The sequence below is a fragment of the Arachis ipaensis genome, chromosome B5 (genome assembly GCF_059453495.1).
Source record: "Arachis ipaensis isolate K30076 ecotype BB chromosome B5, ASM5945349v1, whole genome shotgun sequence".
NCBI classification, from domain to species: Eukaryota; Viridiplantae; Streptophyta; class Magnoliopsida; order Fabales; family Fabaceae; genus Arachis; species Arachis ipaensis.
Genome location: NC_142440.1, coordinates 130,671,507 through 130,688,806, shown reverse-complemented (window position 1 = coordinate 130,688,806; position 17,300 = coordinate 130,671,507).

Sequence of the window (17,300 nt, the reverse complement as noted above, 5' to 3'; positions counted from 1 at the left end):
GTTCCTTCTATAACAGGTGGAGGGGGTCTTAATTCCTGCTTCCCATTAAAAGACCTTATATTAGTTCTCCATGGATGATCCATGGGTAAAAAGACACAATGGTCCATATAAACTATCTTCCGACTATGTTTTAGTTGTAAGCTACAGGTATTTTTGATGCAACAAAGGCAAGCCAATTTTCTCTTTGTACTTCACCTAGACAACATAGCATATGCAGGAAAATCGTTGATTGTCCACAAAAGAGTTGCCCACATTTGAAAGGTCTCATTCTTTGACGCATCATAAGTTTCGACCCCTATTTTCCACAACAACTTCAAGTCTTCTATCAATGGTTGTAGATACACATCAATGTCTTTACCAGGTGATTGTGGCCCAGGAATAAGCAAAGAAAGCATACAATATTCGGGTTTCATGCACATCCACAGAGGCAAGTTGTATACCATCAACATCACGGGCCACGTGCTCCATGAAATGTTCATGCTACGAAATGGCTTGAACCCATCACTTGACAAGCTTAGTCTAATATTGTGTGATTCTTTTGCAAATTCTTCATCCAATTCATCAAGGTTCTTCCATGCCAAGCCATCAGCAGGATGCTTTAACATCCCATCTTTTACGCGTTTCTCATCATGCCACCTCAGACTAGCTGCCGTCTTTGAGCACATAAATAATCTCTGAAGTCTTAAAATTATAGGAAAGTATCTTAGAGTCTTTGCAGGAATAGGACGACCTTTCTTGTCAGGTTGGTTCTCGCTATTATCACTAGAATTTTTAGTATATCGAGAAGTTACACACACACGACATTGTTTTTCATCCTTTAGTTCTTTTCTATACAAGAGGCAATCATTAGGATAATTTTTTTATAATCCAGACCTAAATCTCTTATCATAGCCTTCGTCTTATGGAAAGATGAAGGTATGTTAATGTCAGACATTGCCTCTTTCAATAGCTCAAGAAGTGAAGTGAAGGAGGCATTGCTCCAACCATGCAAACACTTTAACAAGTACAAACGGATGGTAAAAGATAATGTAGAAAATTTCTTGCAACCCGGCTATAACTCTTGACTTGCCCCATCTATTAAATTGTAAAGCTTTTTAGCCTCTTTATTTTGACCTACAGTAACACCCTCAGCGTGAGGTACATCTCCAATGAATCATTAAGCAGTTCTTTGATGTCATCCTGTACACCTTCTTCATCATCCGTGTCATCGTCAACCACCATCGGGATTGTCCATTCCCCATGATTAATCCATTTTCTATATCTCTTAACAAATCCGTCGGCTACTAAATGGTCAAATACCACATCTCTTCTATACCAATTAATGTTACAACACCTCTTACAAAGACATTGAATTTATCGTCCATCCGGTTCTCCCTCGGAGTATGCAAAGTCTAAAAAACTAATAACACCATTGATATACTCTTCGCTATATCTCGGTAGATCCATCCAATCCTTTGGCATATCACAAAACCTAATCGATAATTATTAAATTTTTTAGGAGAAAAATTTACAAAGGGTCGTAAAGTGAAGATAACAAGAATAGAGGAGGAATGGTATTATTCGCTATAAAGGGAATGGGCAATGGAAAGGACTTTCAAAGCCTAGTAATTGGGTTGGAAAATAGTTTCTAGTCTTAGAAGTAATTCTCTAGAAACCCATTGAGGTAAAACAAATAAAGAGAAACATAGAATTTATAGTACAAATATAATAAGTTAAATTGTAATTTCAAAACTAACAAAATAATAGAATTATAGTATGCAATGTACCTTGCCATGACACGATCAACGTTTTGACAAAATTTGCTTAGAAGACCTTAACCAAAAACTTTCGCCTTCAATTTTGGTCAATGAAAACAAAAAACAAAGTCAACTTTCTAATAATACTTTTTGCAACCATTCATAATAAACTCAAACACAAATTATAATAATATTTTTGCAATCCTGCAGTTGCTATATAAAATTTTAGGAGGGAGTTTTTCAGAATAAAAAATATAAATATTTAATCAACAAATTTTATTATCAGATTTAAGTAAAAGCATTTTGCAGGTGAATAGTAAGTTAAAAATTAAAATTATTACTAGAAGCGTGAAGAGCAGTAGGGCGGGAAAAAAAAGACAACTTAGAAGAAGGTGAAAATTAGGGTAGAACCAGATAGCACAGGGCAGAAGAGCAGCAGGCAGAATCGAAGAAGGCAAAAGCTTGTTCCTTGGATAGAAACAGGGCAGATCAATTAAATAAGTGCAGTATTTGAAATAAACAAATGTAGATCGATTATTTTACTTATTTATTTGTTGTTAACTTTGAAATCAAGGCTGCTAAATTTCCTTACCCAGATTTTTGAACAATATATGTTGGTTTGAATGAGGTTGGAAACAAAGGCTATTTATGCAAAATCATAAACTCACCCAGATTTATAAACTTGAAATAAATAAATCAAATTAGACATAATAAATAAATTAATAACAGTGACAAGCATACAAAAATCCAGAATCAGTCTTATTCCTTTTTGTATGGATTAAGAGTGAAATCAATCAACAACACTAAGCAGAAAAATGTGCACTCATACAAAGGTTTTGGTCAATGGAGGTAACGTTGAGGTCTAAAATAGGATTTATCTCTTTCACTTTTTAATGTATCACAGCACAAAGCATAAACCAAAGAAAACATAACAAGTAATTTCACTCAGCAATCCCTTTATTTCTATCAAAGATTCTAAGAATAGTTTTCCGTGAGCAGCATCTATCTATAATAAATCCTTCAAGATTTGGTTCTCTCACGAAAATTCCAGTTTTAAAAGAAGTACATAAAGATCATACAGAAGTACACCCAAGAGTGCCTTAAGTTGTCATATATCCAAGTAAGTTTCAAAGAAGTACATAAAGATCATAAACCCTGAAAACTGATTAGATGAAAAAAATAAATCAAGTATATCCTATATGTTTGTGACATGTAATATTACCACAGTCATACACAAATTAAAATCATTTTCAGATAGGGCACAAGACAACTCAAAGTTTCTTTCCAGTTCATTTTAATTTTGTGCAACAGTAACTTGCAAAGTAGTACAACACAAAATGAAAAATCTGAACTGACAATGAGTCTAACTCATTTATTGAACAAATTTTGGCATGGAACTGATAGGCAAAAACCATAATACCTGACTTGAATTTCTCATCCACGGCCCAGTCAAGGGCTTTCTGAGCTGGCTCGATCAATGGAGGATCCTCGGGGCTAAAGAAATACAGGTCAAATTTCCCAAGTAGCTCTACTGTTTCTTCCAGTACTTTGAAAAGAGAAATTCCATTGGCTCTTAAGAATTTTGCAGCTTTACTTGTTCCTAAAAGAATACAAAAAAAATTATGTTAGTACTTATGAGTAGAAGAAAGGCACAAAGCTATAAATTTAGAAAATGGATTCATTCAACTTTATGGAAGGACATTGCTTTCTGATCAGTGCTAAGACATCACACACTTCAGAATTGCTATTTAAGACTGAGTTGGAAATCAAATTACATTTAGTATCCAATCCAAATTCTGACCTGACCTTTTCACGATCTACAACCATAAAATTTTACCATTGCATTTCTATTTATTCAAAGAATATCATATTGCTCTTGTTTCAAACACTGCAACAAAACTCTACATCATTCTAACATCCTCGCACTTGGTTCTTGCACAAAATAACCAAATACCTTAAAACATAACTTTGATACAAGTAATTCCCAAAAAGGAAACATATGAAGCAAACGGTAATGCAATTGGATAAGTTCACTACCAGTAGCATTAAGCAAGCTACAACTGAAATTTAAAAGACATAATTATGCATTCAATCAATGGATACTGCACAAGTCCAGTGGCTGAATCACAACCTTCATGGCAAAACACAAATTAAGCATGGTATCTTTATATATTACTAAAATTTCAAAAGGCATCCAATTACAACAAGTTAAGTAAGTGGTACTGATTAGCACCTGACATGTTAAGTAAGTGAATAAGTGTGAGTATCAAAATTATTTAAGGTGGAGTTAATGTCAAAAATAAAAACCACATAAATTTATTTCACAATTTATATATTACATGCAAACGTTTTATTTTACTTATTTATTTATTGTTAACTTTTTATTTCTTTTTTGGGTAAAGTATACTTTTTGTCCCTAAAGTTTGGCAAAAGTTTCAAAAATACCCCTAAGTTTTATTTTGTTTCAATTTTATCCCAAAAGTTTTTGATTTGCATCAAATATACCCTCGACGGCTAAATTTTCAAAAAAATTTAAGACCAATCTAACAATAATGCATGAAAATTATGCTTGATTTGCTTGTATTAAGAGTTGTTCTTATGAAATTGTTGCTGAATTGGTCTTAATTTTTTTGAAAAATTAGCCATCTGGAGTATATTTGATGCAAATCGAAAACTTTTGGAACAAAATTGAAATAAAATAAAACTTAGGAGTATTTTTAAAACTTTTGTCAAACTTTAAGGACAAAAAATATACTTTACCCTTCTTTTTTTGCAATTTGCATAATTCTATTCTCTATTATCATAAAGTCAAATTTAAAAACTATATTTGGATCTACTAAGAGTAAGAAACCAAATTAGAAACAAAAAAATGGTTCAAGGAAAATCTGATAATGCAGGAAACAAGTGCTGCTAAATTGTCAGAAAGCAAGCTGCGTGAGAACTTGAACAAACTACAGGTAAAATATTTTGGTTTAATACAAAAAAATACAAAACACAAAAAGAGAAGCATGTTCTTCATTTTTCACATTTCACTGTAAGGACACTATTCTATTCTTTATCAGAAGGTAGAATAAACATAGAAAATCACTAATCTAACAATACTCACTAATCTGTTAAACCATGCATCTTCATCAACAACAGCATGCATGTTATCAAAGCACAATTCACAAACCCATATTTAACAGATTAAAACTCCCAAATTAAAACCCCTAAAATTAGAACCCTAAACCTCTGAAATTGCAGAACCAAATAGAAATCAATATATACATATTCAACGATGTGAGCACAGAGAAGACGATGATGAGAAGAACGGCGAAGAAGAGCGATGGTCACTGCAGCAACAGCGACGATCAATAGCGATGGTGAGTGGCGATGAGTGGTTACTGGGTGGCGACAGTCATCAGCGACGGTGAGACATTATAGGGTTGTGTGGGACCAAGTGGGTGAAGAATTTATTCTACAAGATTTCGATTACAGTTGTGTCAACTGGTGTGAAGTATGAAATATTTGTGATAGGATCAGACGAAGACATGCAGGTTTTGTTTCATTGTCAGTAAATTTTTCCAGAAGTGAGATTACACGAGTTGTATGCCAAGCTGGAAGATGGCGTCGATAGTTCTGGGGCATCAACACCGAATCCTAAGTCGATTACGGTGGATGGTGCTTCTACCTCAATGCCTGTCGTTGCACCCGGTTGTCTGTTGGCTGATCCTTCATCTGTTGCAGTTGGGAAAACTAGGTCACCCCGTATAATTCCAGGTATTTTAGGTGACGGTGAACTGGATTGGGTTAAAAATGCGATACGAGAGGATGATTCGGACGAAGAGCATGCTCACATTGTGGGGGATAGTGACGAGGATACTCCGAGAAACTCACCTACACATCAGGGGCTATCCAGTTCTGGGACATAGTAATATCATCCAGATTTCTCAATGCTGAACTTGGAAGCCATCGGCCAACAATCGGATATAGATCCTACCTTTGGAGGTCAAGGATTACACGAGGGACATCCTTCTGTGGAATTTCAGATTGGCCAATCTTTCCAAACTAAGGAGAAAGCTATATTGAGTGTAAAGGATTATAGCATCCGTCGTGGAGTTGAATACCGGGTGATAAAGTCAGATCACCTCAAGTATTATGAAAAATGCAAGGAGTTTGAAAAAGGTTGCATGTGGTTGATTCGCATCACACTTCAGCAGCGAAAGAGTACTTAGGAGGTTAGAAGGTACAATGGACCTCACATTTTCTTGGCAACATCGATTTCGAGTGATCACCGATAGCTCAATCATCATGTCATCTGTGCGAGGATCTTTCCGTTGGTTAGAGCCGATGCAGTGGTTACGATAAAAGTGTTACAAGAAGCTACTGCAGCAAACTACGGATTCAAGCCTAGTTACAGGAAGGTTTGGATAGAAAAACAGAAGGCAGTTGCGTAGATCTACGAGGATCGGGAAGAGTCATATGCCGAGTTGCCCTATTGGATCCTTGGTGTGCAATCCACGATGGATGGAACCATGGCATTGTTGAAGACTTCTCCGGTATGTGTCGTTGATTAGGTTGATGAATCTACTGTGTACTTTTATCATCTTTTTTGGACATTTCCTCCATGTGTTGAGGCATTTTGACATTGCAAGCCACTAGTCAGCATCGACATGACTCATTTGTATGGGAAGTACGACGGTACTTTGCTTTTGGATATCGCACAAGATGGTAACTCGAATATCTTACCATTGCCTTTGCACTTGTGGAAAGGGGAGAATGCAGAGTCTAGGGCTTTTTTCCTATCTAATTTGCATCAACATGTGACCCCACAAGAAGGTATTCTGGTGATCTCTGACAGGTACAATGGCATTAAGGCTACACTTGAGGCTGATAAACCCCAATTTTGTGGTTTATATTGTGTAGAATTCGGGAGGGTTTTGTCAATATTTCTCACACTTATTCACAAGAATTGCATGGTTTTGTGTTCGCTTCCTAATAATGCTTCATGATGAAAAACATGTTTTTTTTGCCTTAAAATTTCTATATTTTGATCCTCTTTTATTGTCATTCGATGCCGTGATGTATTTGTTGAGTGATTTCAGGAATTATAGGGCAAGAATGGCCTAGAAGAGAGAAAAAAAAACATGTACAAGAGGAAGGAACATGAAGATTTGGATTTTGGGAACTTCGCAAAGGGCGCGCACGCGCACGCGTGCATGAGAATAGGTGGAAGCGGTGCGCAAGGATGGACGCATCTGCGTAGATCAGAGAAATCCAATCGACGCGCACGCGCACATGGCGTGCACGCGTGGATCACAAAAGCAATCGGCGCGCATGCACGCATCACGCGCACACGCGGGAAGCTGCACGTGACCTCATTAAAGGAAATCGTGCCAGGTGATTTCTGAGGCTCATTAGGCCAAAATTCAAGCTGTTTCTACATGGAAAAGACCCAAGGATGCTAGGGGAAAAGGGAGGGGGATCAATCATTTTACACTTAGACACAATTTTAGTTAGTTTTTGGATTCTTGTTCTTCTAGAGAGAGAAACCCTTATTCTTCTCTATATCTAGTTTTAATTTGATCTTTCCTTGTTGAATTCTGAATTGGATCTTGTTAATTACTAGTTTTGATTGTTTAATTTGAATTTCTTAGTATAATTTTGCTTAGATCTTGTGTTATTTTTATGAATTCTTGTCATTTGTCACTTTATACCCATTGCTTGAATGTTGTGAATCTTGACTTGTTAATGTTACATTGATAATTTTTATGGTTAATTGTGTTGTTTGAATGATTGTATGTTGATAATTGTTAGTGGGTACTTGTTAGTTTCAATTTAATTGCAATTTGAACATGTCTTTTATTAGCGCTTACCATGTGTTTGATGAATTGTTTACTTTGATCATGGAGTAGTTCTCTTTACTCTTGGCCTAGGCTAAGGGAATTGGGTAAACTTGAGTCATTGGGTCTAATGAATTTGATGATTTGGGAACCCTTAGTGGTCAATTTGATAGCCATTGACACTAACCTACTACTAAGCCAATTAGTAGTGAGGTTAGACCTTATGGGTTGATGTTGACCAAACCATTTAACGTACTTCAAGTATAGAGGTAGACTTAATGAGTTTGGTTCCTCATAATTGTCAAGATATGGTTATTAGACAAGGATAGTGACCCCAATTCCCATGTCTAGTCAAGAGTTGCTTTTATCATTCATATTTGAAAACCCAAATTTCTAATTGTTTTATCTTAGTTATAGTTATCGTTTAGTTTTTGAAGTACAATTATATTGAATGTTATCTCATTAGTTTAGAATTGCTCACATCTTGCTTAGTTATTTGAATAGTTCTTGCATTTCAAGATTACTTGCTTGTTAAGATTTCTATTTTAAGTTCTTGCTCATGACTTACAACCCCGAATTTCTAACCAATGTTGAAGCACATGTTTGCCCATTCCTTGTGAGATGACCCGAAGTTTGAATACTTCGGTTACTTTTATTGGGGTTGAACTTGTGACAACCAAATTCCTTTCTAAATTTGATCCTCAAGGATTGTTGTTGGTAGAGCTATACTTGCAATGGGACCTTATTGAGAAATTCTATTCCAACGTAACCCTCGAGAGAGCATCAAATTTTTGGCGGCGTTACCGGGGAATGGTTGCAACATATGCCTTGATATTGGTTATGTGAATATGTGAATATTGTTAATAGTTTACTTTCTTTCAATACTTAGCTTTAGTTTAGATTTCTTTTGTTTGTGTGCTATGACTCCCAAGTTTGATGACTCGGTCTCAACCGAATTCTAGCTTAGTCGAGTTTGACCCTAAGATTGAAAGAACTTTGTTACACACTCGGCAAGCTAGACGGCGGTTGGATTATACGGCTAATACTTCTGCCTCTCTTGAGGAACATACCGAATCACTAGGCGGCACCGAAAGTGACTTGGAGTCCGCTACTTCCTATTCTTCTGTTGGCACTACTAATACATCTTTGCATCCTACAGGTGAACCATAAATGGAGGAGCCACGACGGATCACTTTGCATGAGGATTTGTCGTTTGTGCTCTAGCACCACACATTACACCGATCAATGCCATCAAATTCAAGAGGAGCATGCCCTTGTTGTAGCCAATGTGAACTATAACAACCGTCCGCCCTATCCTTCTCAAGGCCAAAACAACTACTCTCATGGTAGTAATCAAAATCAAGGGTGGAGGGACAATGCACAAGGGAGCAATCAAAACCAAAGATGGAACAACTCTTCTTCTCATTACAACAACAACCAATCTTCATCTCAATACCAACACAACAACAACAACCACCAAGCCAACCAAAATCACCACAACCAAAACCAAAACAACTACACCAAATACCAAGTACCACACCATAGACAACAATCCAATCAAACCTCTCCATCTTTCAACAATTAAGTTGATGAGCTTAGAGCCGCTATGGAGAAACGGGACGAGAGTAACAAGGCTCAATTTGATGCCTTGGCCGCTCAATTGGCTAACCTCACCAACATGTTTTTAAAAATGGCCATGTCAAACCAACCCTCAACCTCCAACAACAACACCAACCAACCCTCAAGCTCTTCTAATCTTCCATCCCAACCCCAACCAAATCCTAAGGGCGGTCTCAACGCCATCACTCTACGGTCGGGGACTACATTAGAGGAGATACCTCCAAGGGTCATGGAAGATATTCATGAGGAAGAAGCGGTTATTGAAGCTCCACATGAAGAAGAGGAGGTAGACAAAAGGCATGAGGAAGAAGGAGTAAGCCTCAAGGAACCCAAGAGGAAAGCTATAGTGGATGAGTCCATTCCTATTCCATTCCATTCCATGGTGAAGAAAGCAAAGAAAATGCCGAAATTTGATTTGAACATGCTTCAAGTGTTCAAGAAGGTTGAGGTAACCATACCCCTTCTTGATGCTATTCAACAAATTCCAAAATATGTAAAATTTTTGAAGGACTTGTGTACACACAAGGATAGGATTGGAGAATTGGAGACATTATCCTTGGGTAGTTCAATTTCTTCCTTGATGGAACCTATTCCAAAGAAATGTGGTGACCCTGGATCTTGTTTGGTGTCTTGTTGTATTGGTGGGCGCACTTTTCATGACTGTACGTGTGATCTAGGAGCTTGCGTAAGTATCATGCCATTGTCCATTTTTGCGCGGTTGAATTTAGCTCCGTTAAAGAAGTCGGCGGTGAAGTTTGCCTTAGCCGATAAAAGTGTGATCACGGTGATAGGAATAGCCGAAGATGTATTTGTGACGATCGAGTATTTGGTTTTTTCGGTTGACTTTTACATCCTTGAAATGCCTCCAACAGAAAATAGAAGCTCATCCTCCGTTCTACTTGGTAGACCCTTCCTTAAGACCTCTAAATTCAAGTTAGATGCCTTCACCGGCACATATTCCTTTGAGGTTGGAGACAAGACTATCAAGTTTAATTTGGAAGAAGCCATGAAGCATCCTCCCGAAGAGCATTCCGTTCTCCGATGTGATGTAATTGATGAAGTGGTAGCGGAAGTGCAAGAAGAAGACCACCATAAGCTATGCTACCCTATTGTTGAAGAGACGGATGACCAAGAGGATGAACATGAGAAAATTGTTGAGAATGAACTCCGTGAGCTTGATGAAAAGGAACCTCAGCTTGAGGGAAAGAGTTAACTGAAGCCTCTTCCATCTCATTTGAAGTATGCTTTCTTAGAGAACAACCAAAAGTTTCTGGTCATTATTGCTAGTGAGCTTTCGAGTAAAGAAGAAGAAAAGCTCCTAGATGTTCTGAGAAGGTACAAGAAGGCAATTGGTTAGAGCCTAGCTGATATTGTGGGATTGACCCTCGCAAGTGCATACATCGTATATTTCTCTAAGAGGGAGCTAGGCCGGTTAGGCAGCCACAAAGGAGGCACAACCCTACCATCCTTGATGTGGTAAAGAAGGAGGTCACTAGGCTACTTGATGTGGGTATTATATACCCAATTTCTGACAGTGAATGGGTGAGCCCGGTCCAGGTCGTTTCCAAGAAATCAGGCATCACTGCGGTTAAAAAGGATGATGGAGGAGTGGTCACCAAGAGAGTACAAAATGCGTGGCGCGTGTGCATCGACTATAGAAGATTGAACGCCGCTACAAGAAAGGACCACTACCCTTTGCCCTTTATCGATCAGATGTTGGACCATTTGGCGGGTAAATCCCATTATTGCTTTTTTGATGGATTCACTGGTTACTTCCAGATTCACATTGCTCCTGAAGATCAGGAAAAGACCACATTCACTTGCCCTTTTGGCACTTTTGCATACGAAAGGATGCCATTTGGACTATGTAATGCACTTGCTACTTTCCAGCGGTGTATGACGAGTGTCTTTTTCGATCTAATGGAGAATTATCTGGAAGTCTTTATGGATGACTTCAGTATTTATGGAACTTCATTTGATTGTTGCTTAGAGAACTTGGCCAAAGTCTTAGCTAGATGTGTTGCCACTAACCTTGTCTTGAATTTTAAAAAGTGTCACTTTATGGTAAGACAAGGTATAGTGTTGGGACATGTAGTTTCTCATGAAGGCATTTCTGTAAACCCGGCCAAGGTCAATATTATCACCACTTTACCTCACCCCTCATCTGTGAGGGAGATCCGCTCGTTTTTAGGATATGCAGGATTCTATAGTCGCTTTATCAAAGATTTCAGCAAGATTGCTTTGCCATTGTCGCACCTACTCCAAAAAGATGTGGACTTTGAGTTTGACAGTGAATGTGTGAAAGCGTTTGAAGAGCTAAGGAGAGTTCTTACCATAGCACCGATTGTGCGAGGCCCCGATTGGACGTTGCCATTCGAGATAATGTGCGATGCGTCAAACCATGCTGTAGGTTCCGTACTTGCACAACGCGTTGGTAAACTCCCTTATGTCATTGCTTACTCTTCTAAAACACTGGATGCAGCACAATCTAACTATACCACTACTGAAAAGGAACTCCTAGCTATTGTTCATGCTTTAGATAAATTCAGATATTATTTGCTAGGGTCAAAGATAGTGGTATACACGGATCATGCAGCTTTAATGTACTTATTGACAAAGAATGAGTCAAAGCCTAGACTCATACGTTGGATCTTGCTTTTGCGAGAATTCGACAATGAGATTAGGGACTGGAGTGGGTCTCAAAACCTGGTCGCGAATCATTTAAGCCGCATTGAGAATTTAAAATTTGACCCATTTCCGATCAATGACTCATTCCCATTGGATAGTTTGCATGCTGTGTCGGATAGCTTTCCTTGGTTTGCCCCAATGGCGAACTACTTGGTTGTAAAATTCTTTCCTCCAAACTTTTCTAAACACCAAAGGGATAAGTTGAGGAGTGATTCCAAATACTACATTTGGGATGACCCTCACTTGTGGAAGAGGGGCGTAGACCAAGTAATTCGAAGATGTGTTCCGGAATCTGAAATTCAACCCATTCTTGAAGCTTGCCATTCGTCCGAATGTGGTGGCCACTTTGGCCCACAAAGGACCGCTAAAAAGGTGTTGGATTGTGGATTCTGGTGACCAACCTTATTTAAGGATGCTAACCGGTTCTGTGTGTCTTGCCATCAGTGTCAGAAGTCGGGAAACACATCCCAAAGGGATGAGATGCCTCAGCAACCTATGTTATTCTGTGAGATATTTGATGTATGGGGCATTGATTTTATGGGACCATTTCCCAACTCAAGTGGGTATCTATATATTCTGTTAGCGGTTGACTACGTGTCAAAGTGGGTAGAAGCAATACCTACCCGCCTTGACGACGCCAATACCGTTGTTTCTTTTATTAGAAATCACATTGTATACCGTTATGGGTCGCCACGAGTAATTGTGAGCGACCAAGGATCGCACTTTTGTAACAAGAAAGTAGAGGCATTGCTCAAGCGCTATGGAGTGTCGCATAAGGTTGCTACTGCTTATCACCCACAGACCAATGGGCAAGCGAAAGTGTCCAACCGGGAGATTAAGAGAATCTTGGAGAAAGTGGTCAATCCATAAAGGAAGGATTGGAGCCTCCAGTTAGGAGATGCACTATGGGTGTATAGAACGGCCTACAAGACTCCGTTAGGGATGAGCCCCTTCTGGATCGTCTATGGTAAGGCGTGTCACCTTCTGGTGGAGATTGAGCATAGAGCCTATTGGGCGGTAAAGCAGTGCAACATGGATTTAGTCAAGGCGGGTGAAGCCAGGAAGTTACAGCTAGAGGAGCTCGAGTGTTTGAGGAACGAATCATATGAGAATGCCCAGATCTTCAAGGAAAAGACCAAAGCATTTCATGACCATCACATCCGGAAAAAGGATTTCCAAAAAGGTGATGAGGTCCTCCTCTACAACCCGAGGCTTAGATTCATTCCTGGAAAGCTCCGTTCTAGATGGGAAGGACCTTTCAAGGTAAAGAAGATAAAGTCCTATGGAGTGGTGAAGTTATTTGATCCTAAAAGTGAAGCAACTTTCAAGGTGAATGGACATAGAGTGAAGAAGTATCATGGCTACAAGCTCCCAAAAGAGCTAGAGGTGTTCCTATTGGCGGATGCACCTAAGGAAGGAGAAGCTTAAGCGACTGACTGTCCAACTTAAGGATGTTAAAGAAAAGTGCTTGGTGGGAGTCACCCCACCGTGGTAAGATCTTCCTTATGTATACCATCTAGTTTGTAGCTTTAAATTCTTGTGAATTTTGTGATTTCTTGATGTTGTTGATTGCATAGGATTGCTAGCCTTATTGTTCTTGTTGGATAGATAGGATGTTCATATAGTTTTCATCATTTTGGTATGGATGAATTATTGAAGTTAGAGAAAATGCGTTGTCTTGAATGGTGCATGAATTTATAAGTGTTTTCTTGCCTACTAGCTTAAACACCTGCCAAGAATGTGTTAGAGTAGCTTTTCCCTATGTTGAAAAAAAAAGGAAAAAGGAAAAAAAAGGCATCCGTGCGCCAGCGCACCGTGCGCGCGCCGCTGGTGCATTTCTAACTCCTGGGCCAAAAACTCGAGAGTCATGCCCACTTTATGCCCATCTCGCACCAGGCGCCCACGCGTCCGCGTGCTTCACGCCTGCGCACCCTTTGTAATTTCACCATCAACACGCAAGCGCACTGTGCGCGCGCGCGCCGATGGTGCTACATAAACTCTCTGGTACAAAAACCAGAGACTTGTGCCACACTTGTGCCCAGCCTGTGCCCATACCGATGCGTCCACGCACTGCGCGTGTCCGCGTCGGTCATCAACCCAATCAGGCACGCGTCCGCGCGCCTGTGCTGCATGACTACCCTGGTACAACTCACCCGAGAGTTGCGCCTACTTGGTGCCAACTTCGTGCCAGGGGCACAACTGACCTCACGCGTGCGCGCCTTGGACGCGTACGCGTCCTTCGCTTTGCCCTCACCAACGCGCCAGCGCATCGTGTGTGCGCGCGCCGGTTTCGCGAACCAGTTTAAAAGCTGGCGCGCCCTGTTCTATCCCTCTTTCTCACCTCTTTTCTTATCTTCTTCTACTTCTTCCTTCTCCATCATCCTTTTTCTCTCCTTTTTCTTCCACAATCCACCACCACCGTCTCCGACTACTCACCGGTGACCACCACCACTTCTGGTAGCCTTACATCTCTTCTATCTCTCTCTCATCTTCACAAAAGAAACCAAAAAAAAAAAAAAAATCCACCTTCTTCTCTTACACTTCTCAAGGTTCTACTTCTTCCATATCTCCTTTATTAATTTCTTTGCATTATTTCTTCTTCTAGTTAGATTCTTCTTGTTGCTTTGCTTATTTCTTTTTTTAGTTGTATGATTATACTATTTGCTTTTTGTTTGTTTACTTGTCCTTTTTCTTGCTTTTCCATGGATGTTGAATTTGAGTTTTAATTTGCCTTAATGGATATTCTTGATTGTTTTTCATTATCTTTGCCAATTAGTGATGTTATGTGATGATTGATATTTTATTTTTGGCTTCAAATTGGTTGAGTATCTCATAATTGCTCATTGCTTAATAATTGCACGCCAAGTGTTTGAGGAAATACATGAATACCATTTGGGTTTATTTTAATCATGTACTTTTAATTTGGTGCCTCCTACTCATTCACTTGCTCTCTTCTAAATGCATTGAGTTCACTTTGCTTATCACTTGCTAATTAGATACTCATTGAACATGACTTGCTCTTTGTTATGGATGCTTAAGATTATTCTTCTCATGCCTTATTGCATGCTTTACTACCTCTTGCATCCCATGCCAAGTGTTGTGACCCATGCCTCTATAATCACTTTGTTGCACTACTTATTTTGGGCACTATCCTTCACTTGCATGCTTTTGTTAAAATGATTCTTTGGGTTTAATATTTTCCTGTTTCCTTCCTTTCTCAGGATGGCCACCAAGAGAGGCAAGGTGAAAGCTTCAAGGAAACCAGCCGTAAAGAGGGCACCCCAAAGATCAAACTCCAAGGCGCACCCTTCATTAGGAGCCAAACCCCTCTCTAAGAAGGCAAAGGCACCCACTCCTATTGATGAGAAAGAGAAGAGCAAACCGGCAAAAGATTCTTTAAGATTCCCCAACCGCTTCTGTGAACTTGTGTTCCCCGCCATGGTTGAGAGGAACTATCATGCCGAGCATCTACTCGCTCCGCCGGACAAGGTTGCTCCTTGTATTTTACCCCGCATTGAACGGCGAGGATGAGAGTTCCTTCTGAGAAAACCACAAGAGGTCAACCTTTCATGGGTGGTAGAATTCTACACTAACTACCATCTTCCTTCCCTTCAATCAGTATACATGCGCCAGAAGCAAGTCACAATTTCAGAAGAGGCTATTCAGCAAGTACTTAATGTCCTACCAGTACCAAGTGATATGGATGGTTACCAAGAGGTCTTACGTCAGTGAGAAAAGTTTGGGTTTGATTGGGACTCGATCCTCCAAGTCATTGCTGAGCCAGAGACATTTTGGACCCATGGTCGACTCCGGATGAGGCCCAAATGCATTAACGCTCGCTTTCTCACTGTAGAAGCTAGAGCTTGGGCCCAGATCCTATCTCACTATGTGCTACCTAGCACCCACAAGTTGTCCGTCACGGCGGATCTCGCTTTGCTTGTTTGGTGTGTTCTCACGGAGAGACCGGTGAATATTCCGCTTCTTGTCAAGCAAGCGATGGGACAGGTCCACGCCCAGGGTAATTTGCCATTTCCAGCATTGGTATCCGATTTAGTTGCTGCTGTGGGTGTTCCTTGGGAAGACATGGACACAAAGGCTATCATTCCGGCTAAGGGCGATGTGGTCCCAAGTGGAAAATATTTACATCTTCCCATGAACAACCCAAGCCTTGACATAGCCCTCCCATCTACTATTTCTTCCACCTCATCATCACCACCACGTCAAAGATCCACACATAAAAGAATAGAAGATCTACACCGGAAGTTTGATAGATATGAGCGGCGCAATCAACGCCTATACTCCTACATCAAGAAGCTTCTGCGTTGTGTTACCCATAGCATGGAGGAACTCGAAATATTCACATCCACCTCAAACCCAAATGATGGGAGCTCTGATGGAGGGGATAGTGAAGGTTCCGGTCCCGACCGTCCTTTGCACATCGTTGGTGGCACGGAGGACCGTGCTAAATTCTAAGTGTGGGGAGGTCGTTCGACCGATCTCCATGGGTAACAATCTCTTTCTTTCAACACCCATGGATTTATCTTTTGCTTAGTAGATAGTACATTGCATGTGTAGTTAGTTTTGCTTGTAAATACTCCTTGCATAATAGTCAGTTTCTATAGAGTTGCTTGGTCAAGATAATAACTTCTTCCCAAAGAAACTATGTTTTGGGGTACCCTACCAAATTTTGAAAAACTTTTTGCAATAAACTTGCTTTAAGAATATATTTTGGAACATAGTGATTGAGCTAAGAACACAAGCATGTAAGTTTTGAGCCTATTGTATGGTTACATCTTCTAACCATTATTTCCCATTCTTGTGTGCATTATTCTCTCTCTATGATTGTAATCCTTGCTTTGTCTGATTCTATATGTCCATTACTTTGTGTATAAATGCATTTACATGATTGAGGCCATCATTTCAATAGTCACTTTTCCCAAACGGCCTTAACCCTTTTATCTACCATTGCTAACCAATTTTGAGCCTATGGTAAACCCTCTTTGTTCTTAAAAAGAGCACATCAACAACCCTAAGCGAAAAACAATGATTGTCCCTAAATTTGGATCCTTGATTAGCTTAGGTAAGTGGAGGTGTGTATCAATTAATTGGGAGGGTGTACTTGGGAAATTTGGGTAGATATAAATAGGTGTATTGTAGTTGTAATTGAAGATTCTAGGATTTGGGAACATACTCATGTATTGAATGATTGAACCATATACATTGAAAATTTTGTACATGAAACCCCAAGAGAAAGGGGACCAAAAAAAAATATTAATAATAAAAATAATAGAGAGCTATGAAAGGGGACAAAAATGCCCCAAGACAAAGTAATAAAAACAATGCATATGGGATGTGAATTGAAAAGAATGCATGAGTATGCAAAAAAGTGAAACTCAAGGGTAGCTAGGTAATGTATTATAGTTGTATAGGTTTT